The 12,766-nt window shown below is 47.7% G+C and overlaps 1 protein-coding gene across 1 annotated transcript in view; it reads right to left on the bottom strand.

Moving 5' to 3' along the window:
* The window catches only part of LOC109377195 (alpha-1,6-mannosylglycoprotein 6-beta-N-acetylglucosaminyltransferase A-like), a gene marked incomplete at its 3' end in the record, with an annotated part of 187,161 nt that extends 175,749 nt beyond the window's left edge, over window positions 1-11,412 (bottom strand). The window contains exon 1 of the mRNA XM_019633465.1: window positions 11,009-11,412. The remainder of the gene's footprint in view (window positions 1-11,008) is intronic.
* Between the last annotated feature and the right edge of the window lie 1,354 nt (window positions 11,413-12,766).

Here is a 12,766-nt window from a genome sequence, read left to right as displayed (position 1 = left end):
CTACTTAAAAAGTTTGCTATATAAGCCAATCAGGAATACTGTTAAATAGCAAAAACTTAATTGTTGAATCTAAGTAAACAGGAAAGAAAGTTTGAGTATGACACAAGTAAAAGGTTAGTTTTCACATCTGTCAGATTTGTTTAGTTTACTTTTCATAGAAGTATCCGGAGAATTAAAGGTCACTTGAACAGTATCTCCTGTTTGAAGGGTCACAACTAACAGATAGGTTATGAAATCAATTCAGTGCAAGGGTCAGAAAACTTTCAAGAACCAGATAGTAAGTACTTTAGGCTTTGTAGGCCAGATCATCTCTGTCACCACAACCCAACTTTGCCATTGTAACTTGGAAGCAACCATAAACAATAAATGAACAAATGGGAATAAGTGGCTGTGCTCCGATAAAACTATTTTTACAAAATGGGCAGCCTAACCTGCAATTTTTAAAGTAAATTAAATAGAATAGAAATTACCAGAGGACATCAGAGGTAGAAGGGTAGGTACTGTTGTTTCACGAACTTTTATCGCTGTTATATACATGTATATGTGAGTTCTGAGTCAATTTCCAACTGCAGGTTGGGGATCAAAAGCCACCATATTAGAAATACTAAATAGTTTGAGAACGAAACACAAGTCTGCTTCTGACTGAAACTGATAAGAATTTAGAGGACTTTCATGCTAAGGAAAAGGAGGGAGTAGATATAATGGGCAAGTTCTTGAGCCTAACATATAATCTTAAGAGAATATTAAAAAAATTAGATTTTTAAAAAATAATATTTAATTACAAGTAGTCCAAAATGATCTTCAAAAGGACACCAAAAATATTTCATATGCTATTGAAATATCTGGCATGAGCTGTGTATCAGTTAGCAACTGCTATGTAACAAATTTCCCCAGAACTCAGTGGCTTAAAACAATAATCTTATTTCCACAACTGCACAGGTAAGCTGGGTGGTTCTGGTGATCTAGGACAGGCTTAACTGATCTTGGCAAGACATATTCAGGGGACTTCAAGCAGTGGACAGCTCAGCTGGGGGCTGGCTGGTGTAGGATGGCCTCAGTTGACGCAACTTGGCTCACACCCAAATGTCTCTCAGATCTCTCCATTAGGCTAGCCTAGGCATGTTCTCATGGCGGTGGCAGGGATCTGAGTGAGCAAGCCCAGCTGTGTAAAAAGCAATCAGAAACATGTAGGTCCCTGTAAACTCTGTTTACACAGCATTTGCTAACATCTCACTGGCCATCACAGGTCATGTGGCCAATACCATTGGTTGTAGAGGGAATAGAACTGACTAGGAAGTTAGAAAGCAAAGAGTACAGACACAGGGAGGCCATTAATCAGGGCCATTAGTTCCATCAGTCTACCATAGGCAGTACTTAATGTTTGTCATCGCCTTGACAGAAGCAGGGAGATTTTACATTATTTTAAGTTCCCCCATTACCAGTCCTCATTTTGTTTTTCCATTATCACTTCTGAGGCAGGAAGGCAGAGTGAAAAGAACGCAGGCTTTGAAATCAATGATGTCTACTTTTATACCCTGGCTCCACCACTTCTGGCTACATGACCCGGGCAAGTTGCCTCTGCACCTCCGTTTCCTCACTGTAATAGCAGGACTACCGACAATTACATAAGCTGGAACACGTAAACAGGCATAGCTCAATGTCTAGCCATGCACAGCTCAAATGTTAGACACTGTGTTTTGCAAATGGTAGATTTGAATATTCAGTTGGCCCTCCTTCTCCACTGATATTACTTACATCCACGGATTCAACCAACCGCAAATCAAAAATATTAAAAAAAAAAAAAGAAAGAAAATCCCAGAAAGTTCCAAAATGCAAAACATGAACTTGCCACACACCAACCACTACACTGAATCTTCATGAATGATGTAACATGTAGACACACTCTGCTGCAACCTATATGCAAATGCAGGTTATATGCAAATACTTCACCATTCTATATACAGGATTTGAGCTTCTATCCGAGGACGGTCCTGGAACCGATGCCTTGGTGGATACTGGGGTATAACTGCATTAAAAAATACGAGGAACAAGGAAATAGGCAAATCTGTGACAAAAAGCAGTAGTTCCTTTACGTAAAAAGTAAAAAAAAATTTCTTTACAAAAAGTTTTGAGGACTATGGTAGGCAGATAAATGGCCCCCAAAGGGATTCCCTTCTTTCTTTCTTTTTTAAGATTTTATTGGGGAAGTGGAGGAGGGGAACAGTGTTGTGGAATTGGGGAAGGAGAACAGACAAGTTGCTGTCCTTTTGTTCTTCAGTCTAGTTGTGGAGGACGTTGCTTCACTGGTCCATGTTAGTATTATCATTGCGCTCTTCCCGAGTAGACAGATCAGTCGCCAGCCACTGGACAGCGGCTCACAGCAGCTCTTGGCAGCTCACGCCAGCTGCCAGCCGCTCACGGTAGCTGATGGGAGCCCAATGCAGCTCCACTGCAGCCTACGCCATCGCCGGGGACTCATGGCAGCCCAGCTCCAGGTAGAGCTGTTGTTCACCATCTTAGCTGTAGAGGGCGCAGCATCACTGGCCCTAATGTGGGATCTGAACTGGGGCCCTGATGCTCAGAGCTGGCATCCCAAGCCAACTCATAACCAACGTGCCACTCGGCCAGCCCAAGGTGTTCCCTTCTTAATCCCTGGAACCTATGAATATGTCATCTTACAAGGCAGATGTGATTAAATCATGGACCTCCAGAGGAGGAAATTATCCGGGTGGACCCAATGTAATCACATGGATCCTTAAAATCAGAGAAACTTTCCCAGTTGTGGTCAGAGAGCCAGCCGGATGGCAAAGGGACAAGAAATCAGCACAACACTGCTGGTTTTGACATCGGGAAAAGGGCACAAGCCTATGAACGTGAGTGCCCTCTAGAAATTGGAAAAAAAAAACAAAAAAAAAACAAGGAAACAGATTCTCCTCCAGAGCTTCCAAAAAGAATGAATACCTTGATCGTAGCCAGTGAGACCATGTTGGACCTCTGAACTACAAAATTATAAAAGAATAAATTCGTGTTGCTTGAAGCCACTAAGTTTGTGGTTATCTGTTACAGCAATAACGGAAAGACTACATAATCTTGTAACCTTTATACTAAAGGCTGAAGTGAGGAAATAGAAAAGTCTTGAAGCCATTAGACTGAGAAAAAGAAAGTCTGGAACCTGGAGAACAGTAACCAGGCATGGCATGAAAAATGGAAAGCTACATCTGATTTCTTATAGGGGCAAGTAGAGAAAAGGCATTATCATGGAATAAGCAACTCATTATCATGGAAAACCTATAGTCTATAGGAAAATACAATAAAATAATTATCCATACAATCTCCAAGCATGTACTAGAGGAAAATCCATATATATTAACAAAATCCTTTCACAGACATTTTCCTATGGACTTCATTTAACTGATGGCTCCTTCCGATCTGCAGCTCAACTCTGATCACTCCTACTTCTTTTTATAGATAACACTAACACAAGGTAATAAACCCTAGCTGCGTGTGAAAATGGACACGCACAAACACACACACACTCATTCATTCACTCACACACCAAGTCCCAATTTGTTGGGCTTCATGAGGCCATGAATTATAATGATGCTCATGGTGAGGAGGGAAAACAATGTCAACACAAGATCTACTGATTTAAAAACCAGAACTCTAAACAGACACAACCAAACAGGACCTCAAAATTAGGAACACACCTAAGAATATTCTTAGTTAAAAAAACTAGAGCAGACGAGTGTGCTGAGCTCAGCCATGAAGACAGACACACTACTAGAATCTGAGATGTAGGATTTGACAGACGAGAAACCGGAATCATAGAGCACTAAACTGGCCTACGAGAAGACAACCAGCTGACGGCAGAGAGGCCACGCCTGCCATAGTCGGAATTTACTCATGATGCCACCGTGCCCAGCTGATGGTGTAACTGGGTGTCAGGCCCTGTACAAGGCAACAGAGCTTCCAGCTGTGCCCACTAGAGCTCTATACTCCTCTCTGAGAAACCCAGATATATGTTTTTCACCAACCTGGGAAAAAAGCTTTTCCTTTCTGGAGCTCAGTGGACATCAGAATAGCAAACATGGAGTGGTGAACCTCTAGAAGAAAACTGGTAACATTTACCCAAGAGAATTATTACTAAATAAGGTGCAGTGAAGGATTATCCACAGAACAGTGTCACCTTTACATCCAGCAAGCACAATCGTCAGACATCACATAAGGGGAAGAGGAGGAAATGTACCATTTGTAGTCACTGGAGCTGAGAAATTTGTTAAAGAGGTAAGGCCATCCCGATGGTCGGAGGGGCTTGAAGTTGTGTTGGCAAAGGTCCCACAGAAGCCTGGGGGACTCCTCAGTATTGGGCAGGGGTATGGAGACAAGTGCCCCTTTCCCACCAAATCCCCCACTTGGTGCTGCTTCAACCTTGGTGGCTCTGAAAATTTGTAGGAGGGGGTGAGGGAAGTACACTAAACAGAAATACTAAGAAACATAAAGGAAAACAGAAAGATTATACTTAGTGTGAGGTAGAGAGAGTGCCTTCCTAAACATAGACGCATAAGGGAAAGAATTGGTCATTTAGAAAACTCCTCATTGGCAGGAACACTAGTAAATTTTTAAAAACCTAGTAAATAAAAAAAATTGGTGTTGAAAGTAACAGATGGTTAAAGAAAAACGCAGCTGCAAGGAGACTGATATCAATCTCCCCATTCTTTTAAAGTAGTTGGTTCACAGTGAAACTGATGAAGGTATGTAAACAGAATTCGGCAGCCGTATGGCAGTGTAAAAACTTAGCCACTTTCCCCAGGGCGCTGTGCCATGTAACCACAGCAGTCCATGAACCTGGTCATTGTCTCCTCTTAGAATCTCAATTTCCCAAGAGAAAAAAATAGCTTCCGTAGGGGAAGCAGGTTATTTCTAGGCTGAGAAGTAAGGAGCAAGGTTTTTTACACCTAAACACACAAAAATAAACATCCACCAAAATAGTGATAATAGAGGGCTAAGTTCTTCATAGGTAAGCATTTCAACTGTCTACTAAAGAGAGTCGGCCAGCAAAGGGAAAAGCCACTTAAGTTTTTCCTCAATATTTTTTTCTTTTTTCATAAGGGAATTTCATTTCCTTATTCTACACCTCCTTGGCCATATACATGGGATTATATATACAGTGTTAGGACTGAGCGGAGCTTTGGCGCTCACTCAACCCCCTCGTACTTTTCAACATAAGAACTGAGGCCCACAGTGGTGACGTGGGCTGAATGAATGTGTTCTTCACTTGCATGCTGCCTTATAACTGAACTTAATCAAACTCTTCTGCATGGGCCCTGACCAGGCTAGGCTTTTAACTTCTTGAGCAGCTAAGGACTATGTATTAACCAGAAACTTTCAGAATCAGGAATAGGTAAGAGCACTGATATGCCAGATGCAATCCTAGTTGTATGAAAGGAATAAAAATGAAAGGAAATGGTGCTCATTTGTATGCCCAACAGGAAAATTCCACAACGTGCGATGATCCCAGTGGTCAGAGAAGTATTTTGCAGGGCCTCAGCAATCTTTCTGGGATTCCACAGATACGGTGGGAATGTCCCCACCATCTCGTTATTGGAACAGTTAAGAAATAGCCCCGACGCCTCTGGCCAGGTCACCCCTTGCTCACACCATGCTCCTAAAGAGAGAAATCAATGCTGAGAGAGGCCATGAACCCTAAGACAGAGAGAGGGAGAATATATAAGAGAATTTCAGAATGAAACGCAAATTCCATCCCAGACTGCATTCTTAAGATGTCATACTTAAAAAGGGACATGAGAAAGGGAACACCTCATGCAAAGGTACATAAGTTGCTTAGACGCTCCCATTTGGGGAGAGTGAAGGAGTTGGACACACCCACTTGCTCCCCACAAGATGCCAAGGTTAAGGTGGGTGTGAGTGCACTGAGAGTTCTAGGAGTGGGAGGGACAGATGGGAAATGACCCTGTTGATCTGTTCCAGGATCATCTCTATAAACAAAGCAGGCTCGAATCTGTGTTCAGTTGTTATCAACTTTCTGTGGAACCAAAGGTCAGAACTGAGGCCCAGCTTTGCCACTGCTGCCTGCAGGTGAGGCTTGGAGCAAGTCCTTCCACCTCTCTGCACATCCATGACCTCAGCAAGAAAGACCAGGGATCCAGGGGGATCTCCCTGAGGTCCCTTCCAGTCCCTGAGTGTCTAAGACGCCTCTTGGCTTTCACTGGAAAGAAGGTGCTGGCTAGTATAAGGAGAGGATCCTAGCCTGAATGACCAAGCATATTCTAGTTACCATGCGCCCTGGACCTAGACCTCCTGGGTTCGAATCCTTACCTTGCCACATACTAGCCGTGTATGACCTTGGCCAGGTTTCATAAACTCCTAATGTCTCAGTCTCCGTATGTATGAAGTGGGAATGACATTAGTATCTACCTCAGTGATGCAATGAAGAGTAAATGAAATACAAAAAAGCATTTACAATCATGTCAATTATAGAAGATAGATTTTGTTCCATCACCATCTCTCCTATTTTCTCGCCCACCAGTTCTTGACATTTCTCCAAGACATGCAGTCTTTAGGCTGATCACCAACACAACACACTCCCATGGGTGGAATGAGACATGAAAGTGATCCAAAACTATTATAGTGAAAGACTGCGCTGTGTAGGGTACTTATAAAAAGCATCTTACCAGCGTGACAGGACTTATAAGCTGTCTGTGCTCAGAACTACAACACTAAGAAGTGGGTTTAGACAAGAGTAGGTGGGAGTAGGTGGGTGGCACACATTCCCTCAAGGGCCAGCCACAAAAATCAAAGAGGGATGCAAATAAGTGAGGCTATTATTATTCTAAGGATAACCTTGAAGTGCTGACTTTTTTAAAAAATTGCAAACACCAGTACTTAACTCTTATAAGTAACAAAGTATTTGGATAACCCCACTCCTGAGTTCATGGGCAACAGAGTGAAGAAATACTCCTTAGCCATCCTAGGAAACCACCCCAGCTGGAGCCAAGGTCTTGCAGGCACAAAAGCAGGTGTGGCAGTGGGGGGGGGGGGTACCAGTTTATAGGGAGAACTGCTCCCACCAAACCCAACCACCAGAGCGGATACCCCTTGCCTCTCCCTGTTGTTTTCTGAGGCCAAAGAGCCCAACAGGAAGGCCCCTGTTTTCTCTCCAGAAGGTTATGTGTTCAGACAATAGAGCTAGCTGTAGGATTTTGAAGAAATCGTGATTCCTCCAACCCCTCTCAGGCATTCATCCAGCCTTCCAAATGTGACAAAGTTGGGGAAGGATGCATTTAATTGTGGCAAAGAAAAAACAAATAAATAAAACAGCTCAAGTGGGCAAAAACAGCTCAAATCTCAACTCTTCCAGCTGAAAACATGGTTACAGTCCTAAGGCTCCTGGGACTCACCTTGGCGGCTTTCCAAGAACTATTAGTTTGCATTAACACACTGAAAGAGAAGGTCAGATAAATTAAAAGTGAGAAGGTAATTTTGAAGAAGGACATCTTTATACCCAGCACAGAGCCTAGCTCATGGTGGCTGCCCAATGAACACCCAGTGAGTCCACCTGCAGCTGGCACAGAGGCCACCACAACTGTGCTCAGATTTTTGACATTGACACGGGATGCAAGAGAATCTAGGGACATGGCTTAGATTACAAACTTAAGAAGATGGGGTTGGGGAGGTCTTTACACAATTTCAAACAGAAATTTTAAGGCTTGGCCATCTTCTGGCTATTAAAAGGGACTCTATACATCAAAGCAATTATAAACTTTAAAGGCAGCCTAGCAAAACTTGCACTGACAAGTACCAAATTTATTTCTGACCCAAGCCTTTCAACTGTCACTCACGTGGTACTCTATCCAAATATAAAATGATTTCCACTCTTTTTTTAAGTTCCTGGATTCTGGAACACATACACCTTCCTTCAGCCAAAACGACCCATTAACCATTCACCTGACACCAGGACCCTTCCTCAAACTTAGACGTCTACCATAACAAATCCCCAGAGACAATATTCCTGACAGCACATGCTTTCCTGAGACCTACTATAATAACATCCACACAGAATGCCATCCCAAACAGCCACCCCACCTTCCCAGAGCCAGGAGACCAAGACACACAAGGAGGAGGGAATAAACATGAGTCCTATTGGGAAGGAGCAGTGCAACTACCTGCCCAGATGACCTGAGTTTTACCGATGACTGCCCTTTGCAATTTTCCAGACATCTCTGCAGGGGACACTGGTCACTGCCTGTCCCCTGCCAAAATCAATCTGAGAGTGACTCTGCAGTGATGTAGATCCCAAGCCACATGGAGCATTAGGAAAAGTCATGTCAAATGTCAGGGTGACATCTAGAAGAGATCCTAAGGAGCCATACATCTCAGGGGAGGGACCACAGGACTCCCCCTGGGCTAGGATCACAGAGGGACTATTGCATTTCCATGCTTTGAGAGGCTAGCTGGGCAGAAAGCTAGTTATTTTTAAACTAAGAAAACTGAATGGGAAGGGGAAAATTTTGAATTCCTATGATCTCCTGAGGTCCCTTCCAGCTCCAAGATGCTACCAAAGAACACTGCATATGCACATACATATGCCCATGCTTCTTTATAAAAACCTATATGGATGTGTGACTATATATAAATGTGTACTGTATTCACACTTTCAAACACAAAGCACTTGTAATGCGCACTGCTGAAGAGATGCAAAAGCCCATGAGAGGCTTTGCAGCATTGGATGGAACACGCAGATGCCACTGGCAGAACGGGGCGAGACCCCCAGCCCTGCTGCCACTGCAGTCCCCCTTAAAACCAACTGGCTCCAGCTTGTGTGGGTGCAACCGCTGCAAAGCCCCAAACCAGGACTGCAGAGTCCTTTCCCTAGTGACTCCGGTCACAAGTGTCCCAGACCTGAGAAGGCAGGCTAGAACAAAGGTGATGAAAGGAAAAGCCCAAACCTTACATCCAGGCACCCAGCTCTGCCCGAGGCCCATGTCAGGCGGAGCAGCTTCCTTCTCCTCTTCTCCCAGCCCCTAAAAGGGGCAAAAGGTCACCCTTTCCCCATCTCCCCCATCACCTGATTTTTTCAGGGCCTCTCCACTTCAGGCTGACAACATGGACATCAAGTTAGTACCTGGAGAAAACTAAAAAGGCCTCCAGAAAGAGGAGGTTTGCTCTAATCCTAACAGCCAAAAATTTGAGAGTGCCTATCTCAGCCCTGAGCAATAACAACAGAAAGAGTTTGTAGGAAAGAATGGGGAGGTGAAAACTCATTTATCAAAACAGATCAGTGATGGTTTGCCCATCATGAAAAACAGTTCTGTGATTTTTCTTGAATCAAAAACAAGGTAGTTCTGATCCTAGGACAAGGCTCAGGATGTGAGTGACACAGTGCCAAACATGGGGGAGGGGGGGTCATCTCTGGAGTAAAACCCAACCAAGTTGCTCAGGTCCTTACAATGAACGAGGAGCAGAGAGCACCAGCTCCTCACTTGCCTCTCTTTAGAAAGACATCCTGCCTCCAACACTTGGATTCGAGTGTTTACAAGCGCAGTGTTTCCATTCCACCGAACCCCAAGCAAACCTATGCTTTCTCCTTAACTTCACAGCCTCGTAAGCGTCCAAGCCTCCCTAACTGAGCCACCAGAGCCGGGCCGAGAGCCGCGTCCGCCCAGGGCCAGGCCTGGCAGTAAGTGCCATGAGTACAGGGCCCGGGACCTCGCCTCGGGCATTTCTGAAAACCAATGCACCGACTAGTTCCGGCATCCCCCAGGCACCGAGCACCCTGCTGGTGCTCCAAATGCGGCTGGACAATACAAGCGCCACCTCTTCCCTCTAAGGCGCGGTAGCTACGAAACCACGGCTTTGTGTGTGACAGCGAGTGTGAGCGCCAACGTCCCCGCGCTCACACACCCCCTTCCACCCAGTGTGCTCACCGCGCGGGGTCCATGCGTGTGGCGAGCGCACCGCCAGCGGGTCCACCCGGCAGGCGGCCACACCGCCAGGCCTCTGGCCACCCGGCCTCCGACCTGGCCTCGGGGAGCGGTGGATGACATGCATGCCTCGGTTCCCAGTCGCGGAAGCGGCTGGCGAAATAAGAGTCTGGGGGCGAGGAAAGGCGAGGCAGGGGACCGGGACGCGAAAGGGCGACAGGCGGGCGCCGCGCCCCCTACTCGCAAGCCCGGTCGCCCCCAACTTTGCGATCTGCGGACCGGGAGGGGGCCAAGGCGGCTCGCGACTCGGCAGGAAGTTCCCAGGGCCGCACTGAGCATGCTCTTGGGGAGTGTGTGCGCGGGTGTGGGGCTCTGCGCTCCCCGCAGCCTCTCCCGCCAGGCAGCCTGGTATAGCGCGCCGGCGGGATCGCGGGCCGCCGGCGGTCCCCATGGGGTGGGGGACACGGCTGTACTTCCCTGGTCCCTCGGACAAGAGCGCCCGCCCTCCGCATCCCTCGTCCCCTGGGGCCCCGGACCAACCTCCCTTCTTCTTCCTCCTCACTGGCCCGTGGCTGAGTCCTCTCTGCACGCCCAGGTCCGGGGGACCCCAGCCCGGCCCACGTCCGCAGCGTAACCCCACTAAGCCCCATCCGCGGTCAGAGCGCCTGCAGCGTAACCCCACTAAGCCCCATCCTCGGTCAGAGCGTCTATGTGCCATCCCCTGCCTCTCGCCTCCATCCCGCGCAACCAAAGCCTCCTTCTGGACAGTCCCTCGGAAAGACCACAAGCCCTCTCCCCACGCGTCCTGGGGGCCTGCAGCCTCCCCTGGGGAAGGGCTGTCCCGGGCAGGTGGGCGACTCAAGGCGCGTCCCCGACTGTACTCCCAGGTCCCGCAGAGCGGCAGCGGCCGGGGCACCCACGCAGGGGGCAGAGGGGTGGCAGGCGGAAGCCCCCAGCTGCGCCGCCCTCCGTGCTGGCTCCCCGCGCCCTCCGCGGTCCGCTCTGCGTGCATCTTCCCGCGGGGATGGCGAGCTTCGACGCGATCGCCCCGACCCAGTGGCTCTCACCTCCGTGTTGAGCAGCAGCAGCAGCAGCCGGGAGCGCCAGCCAGCCGCGGTCCCGGTGGGGCCCAAGACGCGGCGAAGCACGGAGTCGCGGCGCCCCGAGCCTGCGGCGCAGTTACCTGGGCTGGATCTCGCCCGGGGCCGCCGCGGCAGCCGCGGGAGCCGCAGGGCCGCCGCCGAGCTGGCCGCTGCAGGGACGGTCTGCAAACTCCCAGCCCTGGCGGGGCCGCGCTTGGCGCGTCCACACTCGGCCTGGACACGGCAGAGACACTCCTCGGCGGCTCAGGCGACCAGGGTAGGGGTGCCTGTCCGCAATTTCTTCCAACCCTCCCTTCCCCGACCTCTCCAACTTCTCCCAGCTTCTGGTCTCGCGGCTCCGAAAGGCAGGGATTCCGGCCAGGGACATTCGGCAAACTCCCCGCCCTCCCCGGCGGAGCGCTCAGCCAATTCGGAACGCCCCAACCTCTCAGGGGCCGTCTGCAAACTATCAACCCTGTCGGAGAGGACTTCTAACCGCTCAATTCCGCAGCCCAAAGGGAGAAAGAAGCGACGGAGACAGTTTGATCGCGGCCATAAATAATATTCTATCAAGGTCAGGGGCAGTGTGCAAATGCTGATATGACACTGCATCCTCCAGAGTGGTGCAGGCCAGGCCTTTAAGCACCAGGGCGCTTCCAGCAGTGAAGCCCTGTGAGGAGAGACTGTGGGCTCAACCATCTACAGGTGCAGATAGCTTTAAAAATGCCCTCAGTTTCCACCCTCGTAGGATGGGTTATATGAAGCAGTGTGAGTTTCTGTGACTTGGTTTTTGTGACCTCAGGTAAGCCACTTAACCATATGAATTCAGCTTCTTCATCTATGAGCACAATAAGTGCTGCTTCATGAGATTATTTTGAAGATGAAATAAAGTATATATAAAGTACTTAGCACCAGCTGGCACATCGAAGGCACTCAATAAATGAATTCCATTTCTTTCTCTTTTCCACTCCCACCCCGGGATTTTATGAACACTGTAGACAGGCTAGCTGAACATTGCACTGTTGTAAATTCAAAGAGAAATAAAATGCCCTGAAGGCACCACAAAGAACATTGACTGAACAAATCCAGCCAAGCCCCTATGTCACTAAACATTATAGATTGTTGCTAAGTAGTATCTGGAATGCAAAGAGAGTGGCCTAGTGGGTTACCTAGGGATGAGAATGACAAGAGTTATAACCCCAGGAAGTTCCAAGCCCTGTAACCAGTCACAATGTCAGGTTATTGTATGAATGTTTATGTTCAACTTTCCTTTTCATTCCCTGCAGGATTTCTCCATCCGCATTTCACTGTCCTCGCTGGGGTCTTCTCTCTTGAACTGAGATCACCCCACTCTCCTTCCCACCTTCCCCAGCAGAGGCTTTTAAAAAACCGAGAATCATGGAAGTTTTGGACTCTAGAAATTACTTAGTCCAACTCCCTCATTTTGTAAGTGAGCTCTCTGTGCCATCCAGCTGGTTAGGGAGGTCTGACTTCAGGATCTTAATAGAACACACCCCTTGGCCTCTCTTTCACTGAGCTAGCTCTAGGCACTAAAGCACATTAGGTCAGTCCTGCATTTAACTTCAAGATGAAGGAAATGCCCTTAACATTTTCTTAACAGATAGGTGCCAAATTATCAGCCACTTGGATCCTCAGCTGTCAGAAACTGCCCAGTGATGTTCAAAAATCACAAGGAAATATGCATGGGCAGGACCATTTTTCTTAATAACACCTTTTGGTGAA

This window comes from Hipposideros armiger, unplaced genomic scaffold (assembly GCF_001890085.2).
Source record: "Hipposideros armiger isolate ML-2016 unplaced genomic scaffold, ASM189008v1 scaffold_1318, whole genome shotgun sequence".
In the NCBI taxonomy this organism is placed as follows: Eukaryota; Metazoa; Chordata; class Mammalia; order Chiroptera; family Hipposideridae; genus Hipposideros; species Hipposideros armiger.
The sequence above is the reverse complement of the archived record's forward strand: the minus strand, read 5'-3'. Positions and strand labels throughout refer to the sequence as shown.